This window comes from Lolium perenne, chromosome 6 (assembly GCF_019359855.2).
Source record: "Lolium perenne isolate Kyuss_39 chromosome 6, Kyuss_2.0, whole genome shotgun sequence".
Taxonomy (NCBI): domain Eukaryota; kingdom Viridiplantae; phylum Streptophyta; class Magnoliopsida; order Poales; family Poaceae; genus Lolium; species Lolium perenne.
In genome coordinates this window covers 97952235-97969743 of record NC_067249.2, presented here as the reverse complement: position 1 = coordinate 97969743, position 17509 = coordinate 97952235, and positions in this window count along the sequence as shown.

Sequence of the window (17509 nt, the reverse complement as noted above, 5' to 3'; positions counted from 1 at the left end):
CGCAGGTTTAGGGTTTTAGCCCCCCCCCCCCCTAAACCTGGTTTCTTTTTAATTTGTATTATTTTATTTCTTTTGTGTTTTATTTTAATTTTGAAGGAGTTTCACATATTCTACGGTACTACATACATGCATATGAATGTACAATTTCAAACAAATTTGAAATTAGAATCAAAAAGAATTCAAGAGGTATATACAATATATATTCAATACCATCGGATGACCATATACAATTTTGAACAAGTTTCCATACATAATTTAATGCATATGAAGTTCTACGTCCTCTACATAGTGTTCTCCTTTAGGATCGACGACTTCCCTCGTGAACCATCCAACTAGTTCCTCTTGAAGTGGCCGGAAGCGAGCTTCTGGACTAAGCATCTTCCGGAGGTTATTCCTCTTGACATTGTTATCACACGGAACCCGCTCAAAGGTGTATCTCCGGATCATCTCACAAACATAGTATCCACATAGTTTGGTCCCCGGTGGCTGAATATCCCCAGTCGCAGCCACTGACCTTTTAAATTCTAGCTCTTTTTTGAATTCACCGACCCTTTCATCTGCGAACCGTCTCCAAACCCTACGAGGCAAAGAAAATTAAATGAACAAGAGAGTTATTAGTTACTTGATATTAGGAAATGAACGAAATAGGCCGATCGATATAGAGCGCAAATGAATGAAAATAATTACTTCTGCAACATTCTTCTCATGTCGCCCCAAAGCTTTGCATCCAGAGTCAGAGAGTCGTGGACGAGACATGTGGAGGTGTGAAATTGATGGAACCTGCGGACACGATACATGCACAATCATGCATAACTCATCGATTAGCCGGCCACATACCTTGCATGGAGTAAACAAAAGAGAATGTGCTCAAGACAGAAACACTCACCCAAAATGGTAAGGAAATAGAATATCACTTTTGAGTTCCTGCTTTGTAAGAAACTGCCACAGGTCTTCCTCCACGTCGGCGGGGAATTTTTCTAACACATATCCATTAACGATGTGTGGGTCAATGAACCCAACATCATGGATGTTCCTTACTCTGCATTCCTTAATCTTCATTCTGCATAATAGCGTACACAACAATATAGTTAGGACATATATATAGTGCATGTAATATGAACGAGATGGGGTAGAAATAAATCACTTACAGAACGTAGCAACTGATGATAGATTTGTCGAGCTCGCGCAGATTGAAAAGCTGGAACAATTCACTCAGATGAATTGTTACATAGTAATGTTTGAAGTGATGCTCATGTCTAACTTCCGTATAAATATATTCTTTGGCGTTTTTATTTTTTATGTAACCCTTGTACCATTTCAGCAGACTTTTCATTTGTGGAGGTAGATCCTCTTCTTGCGCAGGCTCGACGAGAGGCCCATTCGTCACATATGTAATTACTACCTCCCTCACTGGCGCCTCATCAAGGCCTAACACTGCACGAAGAGTCATACCGATCAGGGCCGCTTGTTCTTTGGCACCCGTTACGGTCATTCCCTTTTCTGCCGCAGCTGCTATGATTGTGGGGTCCATTAGTTCAGCATCCGGACCGGCGGCTTTCACTATGAGCGGGGCGATCGATTGTTTACTTTGTTCCCCGAGCTGGGCAACTCGTTTCCCGCTTTTTTACTTGCTAATTCTTTCTCGGCCTCCTTCAAGGCTTTCTTCTCCTGCTTCTCCGCCAGCTCTTTCTTCTCCTTCAACATGAGTGCCTGCCTACGAAGTTCACGTGCATAGTCGTCAGGCAGATTCTTCGCGGCTTGGGACGGTGTGCTCAAAAATGACTTAGCCCACTTCTTTTCCTTGTCAGAATATACTGGCTTGGGCTCGGGCTCTCTTTTCGCCTGGCATTCCGCCCTCCATTTCTTATGGTGAGCAGCCGCGGCCGCGTCGACTTCCTCGGCACTACGTTCCCAAGGCCTCGTGGGGAGAGGCTTCAGTGATGGCTCCGGTACCTTTGTGGTCTTAGGTACATAAGGGTCCGGGTTAATAGTCCAGGACTACTTCTGCTTCTTCGCCGGAGGTGGATTGGGGGACGGCGTCTGCTTACCCGCCCGGGGCGGACTGGGGGGCGGCGGCTGCTTACCCGTCGGAGGTGAATTGGGGGGCGGCGTCGGCTGACGTGAAGGAGGTGTAGGTGAAGCACCACCACCACCACCACCACCGCCACCACCACCACCACCTTAGGGGGGGTGGACTTGTTGGCATTGGCGCCTTGCCTGGAAACTTGATAAACTTCTTTTGCCATAGAATGAAATGGCGCTTGACATCTCCAAGTCTTCTCTCCCCTTCAGGTGTAGCAATGTCAATCTCCAGGTCCTCAAACCCTTGTACTATGTCCTCCACCGTGACACGAGCATAGCCATCTTGAATGGGCTTGTTGTGGTGGAGTGCTCCAGGTTCACATGGTAAAGCACTGCCGATGACTACCTTCATGGACATGTTCCCCATTGGATAATACAGATGACATTCTTTCATCTCCTTTACATCGTCCGCGGGGTAGCGAGGAGGCTCCGGTGCAGTAATTTCGATCGTCGGTGCATGTGCACTAGCCGGTGGGGCCTCCGTGGAAGCCACGCTGCTTCTCCGCTGCTGGCTTCCGACATCCGGTGGATGATCTTCATGCGTCCGAGCTGCCTCTCTTTCTTGTACTAGTACATCCATGGTTTTCTTCATCTCATTGAATTCCTATGCCAACCGCACCAGCTAATCTTTTTGCCGATCCGCCTTTCTCTTACGGCTTCTGTAACTGTAGGGGTCATTTTCCTGGGAAAACCCTTCTTCCCACGAAATGACGCCTTTGCCTCGTACACGTCCTCCGTGTTCAGGATTCCCGAGGGCTTTTGTCAGCTGGTCTTGATCTTCCCCTCTTGAGCATCCCTCATTGCATCAATAAGGGCTTGGGTGGGTTTAAACTTTGTGTCTCGGTGGGTACACTCCCCTGTCACCGGGTCTAGCGTTCCCCCATGCCCGTACCACCAGCTTTTGGCCCTAGGGTCCCATCCCTCAGTACCTAGAGGGATTCCTCACGCCCTCAGGTCATCCTCCATCTTCTGCCACTTAGGCTTCGAAAGGCGGTATCCTCCTGGCCCCATAATATGATTGTACTGCTTCTTAGCCGCATTTGCCTTATTTTTATCCGATATGGCCTTGAATTCCTCCGAGTTCTTTTGCCTCACAAATTCGGGCCAATCATCTTTCAGCTTCTCATACTGTCCGGTGAAATCCGGAGTCTTCCCCTTCTCGACATATTGAGCCGCTAAATTTTTCTTGTATGTCCGGAATGTTGTGGCCATCTTCTGAAGAGCGAACTCTTTGACCAGCCTCCTCCTCTTACGTCCCTCCGGATCGTCGTTACTGAATTCATCTTTTTTGCGGTATTCCGGAGGTAGAACGAAATGCTCCATAAGCGTTCTCCAGCATTCCTTTTTCTTTCTCTTGCTGATGAAACTGGAACCAACACGTGCCTTCACTGGCTCATGCCATTCCTGGACGGTGATCGGGACGCTGTCTCTAACAACGACTCCGCATTGGTTGATGAACTTGGTGTACGCCTCTTCGGGCTCCAGCGGCTTGCCTTTTGGACTGATAACATCAATGGTATATATTACTCCTTGTTTCAGCGTCTTGGTTTTGCCACGCTTTGTCTTCACCGATTTTTTCGATGATCCGCTGGCCGAGGGCTAAAATAAGAAAGAGAGTCGAGTTAATACACATATTTATTGAAATCGGTAAATTTGTATCACCAGCTGAGGCTCAATGTATATATATACCTCGCCGGAGGTGGTGATTGCTTATCAACATCGCCGGAGGTGTTTGTCGACGGTTCACCTCCATCAACAGTGCCCGTTCCTTCGTCATCACCTCGCTGACGACCTTCATCTTCACCGCCAAGGTTCAGATAAGAAGAGATAGCGTCTTCTTCATCTTCTTGGGGCGGCACATAAAGAATTTTGCCGTTTATGATGCCGAAAAGATGTGCCTCGGCTTCCGGATTATAGTTATCCCTAATCGGGTCGGCTCTATCGTCCGCCCTATGTGTCACTCCTGAAAACATGTAGTAAAAACTAATTAATTGTGTATATGTGATACGTCTCCAACGTATCCATAATTTCTGATGTTCCATGCTTGTTTTATGACAATACTTACATGTTTTGCTCGCACTTTATAATATTTTTATGCGTTTTCCGGAACTAACCTATTAACAAGATGCCACAGTGCCAGTTCCTGTTTTCTGCTGTTTTTGGTTCCAGAAAGGTTGTTCGGGCAATATCCTCGGAATTGGACGAAATCAACGCCAAACATCTTATTTTTCCCGGAAGCATCTAACAAAATCTTAAAAATACAAACAATATATCAAAAAATTCAGAGAAGTTCTTCCCGGCCGCCTCTGTCTTCCCACAAGTTCTTCCCGGCCCGTCTTCCCGCCAGTTCTTTCCCGCCTATGTCTTCCCGCCATTTCTTCACGCCTCTATCTTCCCGCGTATCGATGCTTCTGCTTTGTCTTGTTCCTCCGACAGGGCGTCGTGCGCTACCCACGCGTCCTTATCCTACCGACAGCTTTAGTCACGGTTGCACCCTCCAGCCGGGACTAAAGCTTACCCAAACGTCCATATCCCACCGACAGTTTTGTTAGATGACACAAAAACCACATTTAGTCCCGGTTGCACCCACCAGCCGGGACTAAAGGTTAGATGACCAGCTCTGGATTCCTCCTCTTCTTCCCGCCATTTCTTCCCTGTCTTCCCACCACTTTTTCCCGCCTCCTGTCTTCCCGCTCCCATTTTCCCGCCATTTCTCACTACATATATGTAGCCCGGCTTGGCCAGCATTATCACATCTCTACAATCTCTCATCACTCTCTCATGGCTTCCACCGCACCCACTCTAACCTACCAGCAGGTGGAGGAGCTTTGCGCCTCGAACTACCCTTGCCCACCGGGCTACCGCGTCCCCGCCGACTGGAGCCTAAGCGCCGGAGGCGTGCCGGTCCCTCCCGTCCCTCAGGGTACTGCGCGCCGGGCGGCCATCACGAACCACTACTACCTCGATCTCACGCCGGTGCAGCGGATGAATCCCCGCTGACATCCCGATAACCAGCATACTTGGGACGCTTTCTTCATCAATCGGCGTGACAGGGCGCTCGCCAGGTATGAGGAGGACGGTCTGCCTCCTGGGAACTTCCACGAGGCCGGCCGTCGGCTATGGTGTTACGGCCGGACTCTACAGAGCGTCATGGACTACATCACGGCCGGCGATATCCCCCGCCTGCGCTACCCTCAGTTCGAGCCACGAGCGCTGCCCACGACAGTGACGACGACAGCAGCGACGACAACGGCGGCAACTTAGAAGGCGACGAGTACCAGTACAACGGCGATGACTATGAAGACTACGAGTATGCATATTATACGCCTAGGCAGGAGTATGACTAAGTCACTCCAAATTTCATGTATCATCAGTGGTATTTATGGCATGACCAATCAATTTCGGCAATGCTCGATCCACCAAATCCCATGCAATTACGGCTCCTCTAGTCCTTTTCCCATTATACGCCTAGGCAGGAGTATGACTTAGTCACTCCAAATTTCATGTATCATCAGTGGTATCTCGAATCAATCGAATCATTCGAAAATGGACACCAAACACATCACAGATAATATAATTCACATGATCCATTCAACAAAGTTTGGTACAATAAATTATTACACATCATTTCTTCCCTTGTGTCCCTGCTTGCTTATGATTGATCCGTATCCATGGAGCATCCTCATCATTTAACTTAATGCTTGGGTCGGTGTTCACTTTGAAGGGCGGAATTTCACCAAACATATTATAATCTTCTAACATGTCTGTCTTGCCCTCCACTCCCACGATGTTTCTTTTCCCTGAAAGAACAATGTGGCGCTTTGGATCGTCGCATGATGTACTGATCGTTTTCTTATCTTTCCGTTTCCTCGGTTTGCTACTCATGTCCTTCACATAGAAAACCTGAGCGACATCTTTCGCTAGGACGAATGGTTCGTCAAGGTAACCAAGATTGTTGAAATCCACCATTGTCATTCCGTATTGCTGGTCCACCTTTACCCCACCTCCTGTTAGCTTGAACCATTTGCACCGGAACAAAGGGACCTTAAAGGAGGGTCCATAGTCAAGTTCCCATATCTCCTCTATGTAACCATAATATGTGACCTTTTGCCCATTCTCGGTTGCTGCATCAAAGCGGACACCACTGTTTTGGTTGGTGCTCTTTTTATCTTGGGCGATCGTGTAAAATGTATTCCCATTTATCTCGTACCCTTGGAAAGTCGTTATAGTCGAAGATGGTGTCTTGGCCAACATGTACAGCTGATCTACAACATGATCGTCATTCATTAAATGTTTTCTCAACCAACTGCCGAAAGTCTCCATGTGGGCCTTCGTAATCCTGGATTCAGGCTTCCCCGGGTTGTCCTCGTGTAAAATATTCTTGTGTTTCTCAAAGTATGGAGCCACCAAGCTGGAATTGGTCAGAACTGTGTGGTGTGCTTCAGTCATAGAATGGCCATCCATACATATCGTTGATTTCCTGCCGATCTTGCCTTTTCCACTTAGTCTCCCCTCGTGCCGCGATCGAGGAAGACCAATCGGCTTAAGGTCAGGAACAAAGTCAACACAGAACTCAATTACCTCCTCATTTCCATAGCCCTTGGCAATGCTTCCTTCTGGCCTAGCACGGTTACGAACATATTTCTTTAATACTCCCATGAACCTCTCAAAGGGGAACATATTGTGTAGAAATACCGGACCGAGGATGGAAATATCTTCGACTAGGTGAACCAGGAGGTGCGTCATAATATTGAAGAAGGATGGCAGGAACACCAACTCGAAACTGACAAGACATTGGACCACATCGTTCTGTAGCCGTGGTAGATCTTCTGGATTGATTACCTTCTGAGAGATTGCATTGAGGAATGCACATAGCTTCACAATGGCTACTCGAACATTTTCCGGTAGGAGCCCCCTCAAAGCAATCGGAAGCAATTGCGTCATAATCACGTGGCAGTCGTGAGACTTCAGGTTTTGGAACTTTTTGTCCGCCATGTTTATTATTCCCTTTATATTCGACGAGAATCCAGACGGGACCTTCGTACTGCTCAGGCATTCAAAAAAGATGACCTTCTCTTCTTTGGTCAGAGCGTAGCTGGCACGAACTTGAAACCATTCCGGATGCCGGTCATTAGGGTCTTTCAAACGTTGCTGGTCCTGCCGTGCTTCCTTTGTATCATTTGTCTTCCCATAGACGCCCAAGAAGCTTAGGAGGTTCAAGCAAATATTCTTCGTAACATGCATCACGTCGATTGCAGAGCGGACATCTAGGACTTTCCAATATTCTAGCTCCCAGAATATAGATTTCTTCTTCCACATGGGTGCGCGCCCGTCAGCTCCCTGCGGAACTGATTGTCCGCCAGGACCCTTTCCAAAGATGACTTTCAAATCCTTGACCATATCAAATACCTCAGCACCAGTACGTTCCGCAGGCTTCGGCCGGTGATCTGCCTTGCCGTTGTAATGCTTGCCTTTCTTTTTTACTGGATGAATTTTCAGAAGAAATCGACGATGCCCAAGGTACACGTTCTTCTTACAATTTGGCAAATATACACTTTCAGTCTCATGTAAGCAGTCCGTGCATGCATTGTATCCCTTATTTGACAGTCCAGAAAGGTTACTAAGAGCAGGGCAATCGTTGATGGTTACGAAAAGCAACGCTCGTAGGTCAAATTCCTCTTCTTTGTGCTCATCCCACACACGTACACCAGGTCTGCCCCACAACTGTAAAAGTTCATCAACTAATGGCCTTAGGTACACATCTATGTCGTTGCCGGGTTGCTTCGGACCTTGGATGAGCACTGGCATCATAATGAACTTCTGCTTCATGCACAACCAAGGAGGAAGGTTGTAGATGCATAGAGTCACGGGCCAGGTGCTATGGCTGGAGCTCTGCTCGCCAAAAGGATTCATGCCATCTGTACTTAGACCAAATCTTATGTTCCTTGCGTTAGCTGCAAAATCTTTGAACTCTCTGTCGATCTTTCTCCATTGCGTTCCATCTGCGGGTGTCTCAACTGCCCATCCGACTTACGATCCTCTTTGTGCCATCGCAACAACTTGGCATGCTCTTTGTTCCTGAACAGACGTTTCAACCGTGGTATTATAGGAGCATACCACATTACCTTGGCGGGAACCCTCTTCCTGGGTTTCTGGCCCTCAACATCATCACCAGGGTCATCGCCTCTGATCTTATAACGCAATGCAGTGCATACCGGGCATTCATTCAAATTCTCGTATTCACCGCGGTAGAGGATGCAGTCGTTGATGCATGCATGTATCTTCAGAACCTCTAAACCTAGAGGGCAGACAACCTTCTTTGCTTCGTACGTACTGGCGGGCAACTCGTAATTCTTTGGAAACATATTCTTCATCATTTTCAGCAAGTTTTCAAATCCTGAGTCAGCTACACCTTCATGTGCCTTCCATTTCAGCAAATCCAGTGTGCAGCCCAGCTTTTTCAGACCATTATCGCATCCGGGGTACAGCGAATTTTTGTGATCCTCTAACATGCGATCCAAATTCTCCCTCTCCTTTTCAGTTTCGCAGCTTCTCCGTGCATCAGCAATGGTCCGACGAAGATCATCAACGGGCTCATCACGTGCCTCTTCTTCACCTTCCCCTTCACCTTCCCCACCTTCAGCATCCTCCATGAAAGTATCACCGAAATGATCAAGATAGTTGTCATCGATGAAATCATCCCCTTCTTCATCTTCTTCCATTATAACCCCTCTTTCTCCATGCTTGGTCCAACAATTATAGCTTGGCATGAAACCCTGCCGAAGCAGGTGCATGTGAACATCTCTTGAGGAAGAGTAACCCTTCTGATTCTTACAGGCAACACATGGACAGATAACAAAACCCCCCTGCTTGTTCGCATTAGCCACTACGAGGAAATCTTTCAAACCCGTAGTGAACTCGCCAGAGAGTCGGTTACCGTACATCCATTGCCGATTCATCTGCATTATTATAATATAAAATATATAATTAACCATCATGCATTTGTTAAACTAACTAGCTACAAACAATAGAAATTAAACAATGAACTACACACATGCATATTTTATCAATGACACATGAAAGGTTCAAGTTGCTAACCGCGATCGAGGAGGAAAAAATAAATGAGGAAGCTCAAGTGTGGCTCCGACACTTCATATCATGTTTGTTTCATGCTCTTGGGGCATTTCATCAAACACCTTGTGTGCATAAGAGGAACCAAAAGCAAACTTAACACCCACTTGTGAAGTTTGTGAAGAGAATGGCTCCAAATGGCTAAGTGCTGGCTGCTGGATGGGTATATATAGGGGAGGGGCTTTAGTCGCGGTTGGCCTGGCAAACTGGGACTAAAGGTGCCCGAAGGCCTTTAGTCGCGGTTGGCCTGGCCAACCATGACTAAAGCCCCTCACGTGCACCAGCTGGCCAGCGAGCGCCCTGGGCCTAGGCCTTTGGTCGCGGTTCGCCTCCCGAACCGCGACTAAAGGTCCCATTAGTCACGGTTCGAAATATTTGGGGACTAATGGGACTGGATGGAAGGCCATTTTTCCACCAGTGTATCAAAACCATATGATCTCCCATCCTAGAAAATCTAAAACACTGCCATGATACCCCCTTGATCACGGGCCAGCAAGCCTTGAAGAACACGCCTACATAGCCATTTGAACTTGGTGCCTTGTCGTTGGGCATGCCTAAAGTAGTCCGCACTTCTTCCCTCAGAAAAAGGCTCCTCCAGATGTGGCAAGTCAAATTGGGGCGGACAAATGACGCAGAAGTTGATGTTGAAATCTCTGTCATGCGACAGACTGAACATGATGAATACACGCGCAAATAACCCGATACAATCCGGTTTACTCTCAAGAGGCCGAACCACCGTCCCGATTGAATGACTCGAGTAAATACATGAGGTAGAAGTCCCGAGTGGAAGATCACACAAGCATTAAAGAATAGCAATGGAGTAGTGGTCCGAATCGGAACAGACTCCGCACTACTAGAATTATGCAAGTGAAAGATCAATCACATAAAGAGTGCCTTGATACAACTCATAGATTTGTGTCTAAAAGAGGAGGGGTTTCCCTAATCCACTAGGGATGGTGGAGGCATAAGCCTATTCTCCATATCACCAACTCTTGTGTTGTGGGTATACTTTATGGGTATGCCAACGACATGGTCTAGATCCGGCAAACCCGGGTGGCCCACAGATGGTGGTGGTGGCTTATGGCCCACCGAGCAGCCCAGTTGTTGTTGATAGAAGATGGATGAAGTCCAGCCCAGGAACATGAGCCAGATCCCAACCGACCTATGCAAGTAGGCGGATCCATGGAGGCCCATGAAGTATCTGGATCCATGCCGACAAGTTATATCTAGGTGGATTCTTGACATGCACGACAATGTATATTCCGTAGTTAGGCACCTTGTATTCCAGCTAGGACTCTTTGTGTAAACCCTAGATCCAGGCGTCTTTATAAGCCGGATCCTGGGAGCCCTAGAGGAACAACCACAACTCACTGTAACCGCAGGAACCACCCCCCTCATGATGGGGCTGAACCTATGCAGGTTGAGGATGTCAGAGACAATAATGCTCTGGACCAGCAAGAAGGTGCCGGAGACAACGAAGACTCGATACTCGAAAACCTTAGCCCATTATCCGGTGATGCATCTGTCGGGACCCCGGACTAACTGTCCGAAATACCCTGTTATGTATACAGTTCAAGATCCCATGATCAGTGCGCCGTGAATACATAACTGAACTGATATCAAAGTTACACAATCCATTACAAAACGGAATAAGAAAATTACAAATAGGTCACATGACCAAGACTTACATAATAGCCTCGAAGGGCAAAACTTAATCATCAGAGTAGCATCATCACTTCAACAGCGCAGAGCCCAATTCATCTGCCATAACCCTATAGGCAACTGACTGGAAGAACGTTCCTAGCTCGCATAGACGTCATCCATCCTTCTTCATTTGTTGAACTCCTTCAATTCTGGCCAAGTAAATAGCCAGAGACAAAGCCGTGAGTACATTGGAATTGTACTCGCAAACCATCAAGAAGGTACTTTGCAAGAGTGCAAGACGTTAAGTGCTAATCTAAGATGATAAGAGGGAAGAGCTAATTTCTCTTGTGGATATAACATGTAGAAGAGAATCAATTTCTCTTGTGGATATAGCATCCCTACTTCTCGGGTGAAGGGAACACTTCAAGGGGTTCTACGACATCTCTATATCTTTGTTGAAGAAGATACTTCAAAAGAGTTCTACAACATAAAACACTAGGATGGGAGTAGCCCTTTTTATTTCCTTCCTGACCATCTCCATATGGTCGTCAACCTTTCCCGTACCCTTCCGTACTATGAAAACAACTTTCTCTTTTGCTTTGTAAAGCATTTCAAAAACAAAATTCAACACAGCTAAGCAACGGCCATCCCAACTGTCCATGACCGCGGACGCGGCTATTCGAATAGTTTTAACTCTGCAGAGTGTGGGCACTTTTCCCACAAGAAATGATAAATCCGCCGGGATCATCCCCGGTTCATCATACGAAAGTATGTGAGTCTCGGATAATCAGTCATAGCCTTTCGCCTGTCTCCCTTGGCATGAGTCCTTCCCTGCGGGCCTAACCTTCCCGGCACCCCGACATCATACCTCCTTTTGAGCGTATCTCCGGCGCCACAGCAGAGTAATTGTCCGGCTATAGGCAACTACCGTGTATTGCCTCCTCTAGAGCGCAACCCGGCGTCAGAGGTCATCGTGACCCTCCTAGAGAGTTGTGAAGGTGTCTCATGCCAATTTCAACAAACTACAGACTAAGCCCATGCCCACTTTAGATAGTGTGGTTGCGCTGTTTGGTTGTTCAGGGCGAATACATAGAACCACGTGTTGTTTTTCCAAAAACCCAAGTTACCACCACTTTTGCCCTTCCACCACAACCACATTGTCACTTTACCTTTAAACAACAATACCTTTCTCTTAAAAACCACACTTGGGCAAGATCACATCTTCCCAAGGTTTTTAAAGCCTTTCCAAAAACATAAACTTTAGTGGGGTTCCCAACCTAAGGATTTATTGTAGTGAACTAATCAACAAGAGGGCATGATGCTAGCCATCATACCACTAATGAGAGGTTAAATGAGGTGTCAAGGAGAGGGTCATACATGCTTAGGGTAAGCATGCATAGTGTCAACATGAGTAGAACGCTACAACATGGGCATGGTGCTAATCATCATACCATTAAGAAGAGTAGAAAATAGGTGGTCAAGGGGGCATACATGCTTATGGTAAGCCTGCATAACATCAACAAGGGGTTCAACATACTTGGGAGTAAGTATGCATAACATCAACAAGGTGTTCAACATACTTGGGAGTAAGTATGCATAACATCAACAAGGGGTTCAACATACTTGGGAGTAAGTATGCATAGACATCATTATAAGTAGAAACAACACAAGATAGATCGAGAGACTAGAATAACAACAAAGTAACCGCAATATGTGATTCAACATTCAGAGATCAAGATATGGCTTGCCTTGGTTGGCTTATTTGTCCCTGAACTTCTTCAACTCCATCCAATAAGAATTCCAACAATATAAATAAAATCCTCGTCCGATTCCACTTTTTCTTCTTCTCCGGAATTGTTCGCATCTATCGCCGGAAAATATAAAAGGAACACAATCAACACATTGCACCAACAAAACAAACATGCAACAATCAGAAGCTAACCACTCAACCAAGGGCTATCATACTAAGGGCTTATAGATACCACAAAACAACTTTAAGAGTTTTAATTTAGAAAACCCAGTTTATTCACCTAATAAGGGCATGAGAGCCTCACAAATTAGCAATTGCCTCTCTTGGTTATCACAAAGGCATAAGTCAAATATACCTTGGTATATAACACCACAAAGAATACAAGTGCATTGGTTTGGCATCAAAAACATTCACGTCTTATTTTCAAACATTTTTGGAAAAGCGGGAAAACACTTTCCTACTTTATTAGGCTAATAGAACACTATACAAAAATAGGAGGTAAACAATATGCCACACCATTTGGAAAAATTAAGCAAAACAATATAACTAAGGTTAAGTTGCAGAGGTTTTATTTTGCAAGAATAAAACAAAGGTTGTCCACTCCTAATAAAAAGAGGTGCTCAAGGATTTTAATTAAACAAAAAGTTTTGATTCAACAACTCATGTAACACACACATATTACTAACAGTAGAAAATATGCATGAACAGAGACTAACAATATTTTTCCTACATGGCAAGTGCTAAAACAATACTAACCCAATTGGATTTACTCAAAAAGGTTAATCCTACAAATTTAGAAATTTGCTTGAATCTGAACTGTACATAAAGCAAGATCTGTATGCCAAAAATTGTACAAAAATCCTAAAAATATGAGGTCAGTTGCAGATGAAAGGTATTGAAAATATGGTTCTAATGCAATTGGTTTCACACATAAATTCATTCCCAAGCTCCTGGTGTAATTGGAAAAAGTCAGATCTGACCAAAATTTCATCTGTGTACCATTTCAATTTTAGGTGGGCACTTGAAGTGGCACGAACGGAAAAATGAAGCTACGGCAGAGGGCTTTCACCCCCAGTTGATTTTTCCCAAAAATGTTATGTAGAAAGATTTAGATCTAACAAACAATGATTCTGCATGTTTTCAGAACTTTATTTACTCAGGAAAATCTATAAAGCATTTGAGGATGAGACCGGTGCCAAGTTGTAGATCTTTTCCGTGGTTACCCGTGGAACTTTGAATCACTCAATTCGGAGCTATACAAGAGTTTTGGTGGATTTTTACAACTTCGTAAAGAATCTAAAACAGTAAGATTGAAGAAATTGCTGAATTGTTTTGGACGAACTTTGGTCAAAGACTTCAGATCTGATGATAGATGAATTTTCTCCAAGCTTGGTTCAACATGCACCTGCATCAAGATCCAATTTAGCAAGAGAGGAAAAGAGAAGAGGAGAGGAAACCATCTAGGATTGGGGAAAGGAGAGAGAGGGATGCTCTCATGGTGACCCGGGGAGAGGAGGAGCTCGAGGGAGGAGGGGAGCTGCAGCTTGGTGAGTTTTCCATGGCTATGGCCGGCCATGGAGACTTGGGGGAGCAGCATCTCGTTGTGGAGTGGTAGGAGAAGGATAGGAGGGAGTGGAGGAAGGAGTGGGGAGTGGAAAATGAGAGGAAAAATGGGAGGAGTGGCCGACCAAGGCCCTTTTTATAGAGGAAGAGGGGGTGACTACCTCCTCATTGATTGGCTAAGGTGGGTGGCTGCCCCTTTATTGATTGGGTTAGGTGGGAGGCAAGGTTTGTGGAAGAAGGAAGTGAGGAGGAATGAGAGAGATGAAGAGATTCAGTTCATGCATGCCAAGAGCTAGGCATGGCCGGCTCCCTTCTTGACAAACACAAGTGAACAAAGTGAGAGAGATGCACAACACCCATGTGTATAGACCAAGGCGTGATGTTGAGGAGGTAATGTCAATGGGTGACTTTGATGAGGATTAGAATAGGAGAGATACATATAGATAAAAAAGAGTGTGAGAGTGATATGTACTATGAGGATAAATGCTAGCACTTTGGTTGTGACAAACATAAGATGAAAAGATAGACCCAAAGGTATAGTTTATGATTAGAAGTTTTCAATTGAATTCAAAGTTGAAAGGATTGGGATTGACCACTATAAGGGAGTTGATCAAACGTTGGATGGGGTGGTGTTGTTTTGGTGAAGTAGATATGAAGAGAGAGGGAGAGAGATGAATGTGTATGCCATTTCCTAAGTTGGATCACAAAGTGGAGTTATTTGAAGGTCACAAGAGATGATAGCCCAAGTAAGGGAGGTGAGGATGATGTTAGAGATGGTTGACCAAAAGGTGGTCTTGATTGTTGTTTAGATGATGGTTGGGAAAAGTTGAGGGAGATAGTGAGTGAACCAATCACATAACATCAAGGATGAATATGGTGACATAAATCATCAATTCAAGAGGTCAAGGTGATGATGGTAAAGAATAGAGGATTGAGATGGGCTTGATGGAATACAAGTTGGTATTCAGATTCCCAACTTAGAGGGAGGCGTCCTCAACACTAAGAGAGTTGATCAAAATATTTGGATAGGGTTTATACTGGAATTGTCTTTGAAATCTTTTCGAAAGAGACAAAATGATATTTAAAACAAATTAGGTCTACTTGCATAATCATGCCAAATAGATTTTTCCCAAATATTATCAAAAGGTGCAAGGATGGCACATGTACCATAACCATGCATTTTAAAGAAATAAAATAATAAATACTTTTATAAAAAAAGTATTTTGGGTTGAAGGAAATGAGATGATACAATACACCATCCACAATATCTCTTGTTATTTGAAGAAAACGTTTGAAGAGTTTTAATAAATCTAGAAACAGTGTTGAGGTTAAAATTAGAGAAGAAAAAGGAATAGGGTTTTGGAACAATTTATTAAAAGAAGTAAGCATCAATTTGGGAATATGATCTCAAGGGTATATGACTACTACATTATGTAGCATTCATCCACACACCTGGTTTTGTGGAGATTTAACTTGGATTGAAGAAAAGCATAAGGCAAAAGTGAAGGAAGTGATCTTAATGTTAAACTTTGGATAGGCTACAAGATCAAGTGAATATAAGAGTTGCAAGTGGAGGATGTGTCATGCAAGACGTGGAAGTTGTAGAGGATGTTGCATAGAGGAGATCCATGAATTGAGGTCACTAATAACAGTTGGCAGTGCTTAGAGATCAACTGCCAAAGTTTGAATCTTTTAAGCCTACCAAAACAGATTCCTGACTTAGCCACAAAACCAACAAGGATAAGAGAGTATAGAGGGATTTGGTTCAAGGCGGACATGGTTGGGAAGTGCTCAAGATATGGTAGGTTTAGGATCAAGTGCAATGCCTTAGATGGTAAGAGATAGCTTAATCCAGGGGCTCCAAAATGGAACCTGGAAATAGGTTTAGGACTTAGCCAATTTTTGTGATGCCTTAGGGGTTTTGACTAGGGTATAAGAGAAGGATGTAGTAAGGGGTAGATGATCCCAAGTTTTGAAACAAGGATGGGTTGAGCAAGACTATAACACAAAGAAGAATTTTAAGTAGGCACACTCATGTTGCCAACAGAAGAAAGGTTTGAGGTGGTCAAAAGGGAAAAAACTTTTCCTAAGTCACACATGTGTTTTATTAGGTGAGTTGCTTGTTTTTCCACTAGGAGTGTTGTTCTTTGAGGTAGCTCAAGACAAAACTTAACAAACAGAACAAGATAATACATCTACCAACAGATCAAAGCAATTCATTATAGCAAACAAATCAAGGCAATTTAACCTAATAAGCCTTTAGAAAAAGTTTTTGTTCCCCCTAATTTTTGTATTCTGGACAACTAAACAAGGTTGCGAAAGTTGGGGTGTGACAGCATTCTCCATGGATCTGGAAGAGTACAATCGTCTGATGAAAGAGATGGAGGACAAGGAGAAAGCTGAAGCCGAATCCGCCCTACCCAAGCAGGTCCTCGCGACCGTGACTGGGTTGGAGGAGGACACTGATTCAGAGAAGACTTTGCCCAACGCCACGATTCTGGGCCCGACCGATCCGGGTGCACCGCTGAGGGTTCGTACTTGTACAACGCCGGAGCCCCAGCAACAAAGGGGCCTTGACTTTGGTAAAGGGATGTCAAAAGAGGAGCTCGCCATGATAGCAGGAAAGGATGGAGAGAATATCATGTACAAGGAGATTCTCACCAATCCAATAACGGAGGAAGAGGCTGCAGATTTGGAAGCTTTTGAAACTAAAAGGAAAGAACTATTGGCTGAAGCTCAGAACGTAGTGAAAGTCGCAGCATCAGTCCTTCAGGACAAGATGGAAACCGACCATATGATGGAAGCGGTCGCGGAACAAGAATACAAGACCGAGGAGCACCTCAAGAGGGTCACAGCGCTCCGGGATCGGTGGAGGAGGATGATACGTCCATTTTGCATCACTATTTTATATCATAATTTACTGTTATTCATTGATATATTTCATATTTAGAGATGATACTTATGATATTTCACCTATTTTGCATGTTTCATGATTATTGGAGAATTACTCACCGGAGTCAGGATTCTGCTAGAAAAAGCACCGTCAGAATACGATATTTCTGAAGATCAACAATTGATGGAAAATACACCGAAAGTCTTGTTTCTCCAGAAGAAGGAGCCAGCCAAAAGGAGGGACCGAGGAGGGCCGCCATGGCCCCCCATAGGCCGGCGCGGGCTCCACCCTGGCCGCGCCGCCTTGTGGGGAGGGGGCCCACAACCCCCTCGGCCGTCTCTCTTTCGCGTACTTCATCTACCCGAAAACCTAAGGTACGGGGAATAATCGCGAAGAGACACAGCCGCCTCTGCGGGGCGGAAAACACCAGAGAGAAAAGAGCTCTC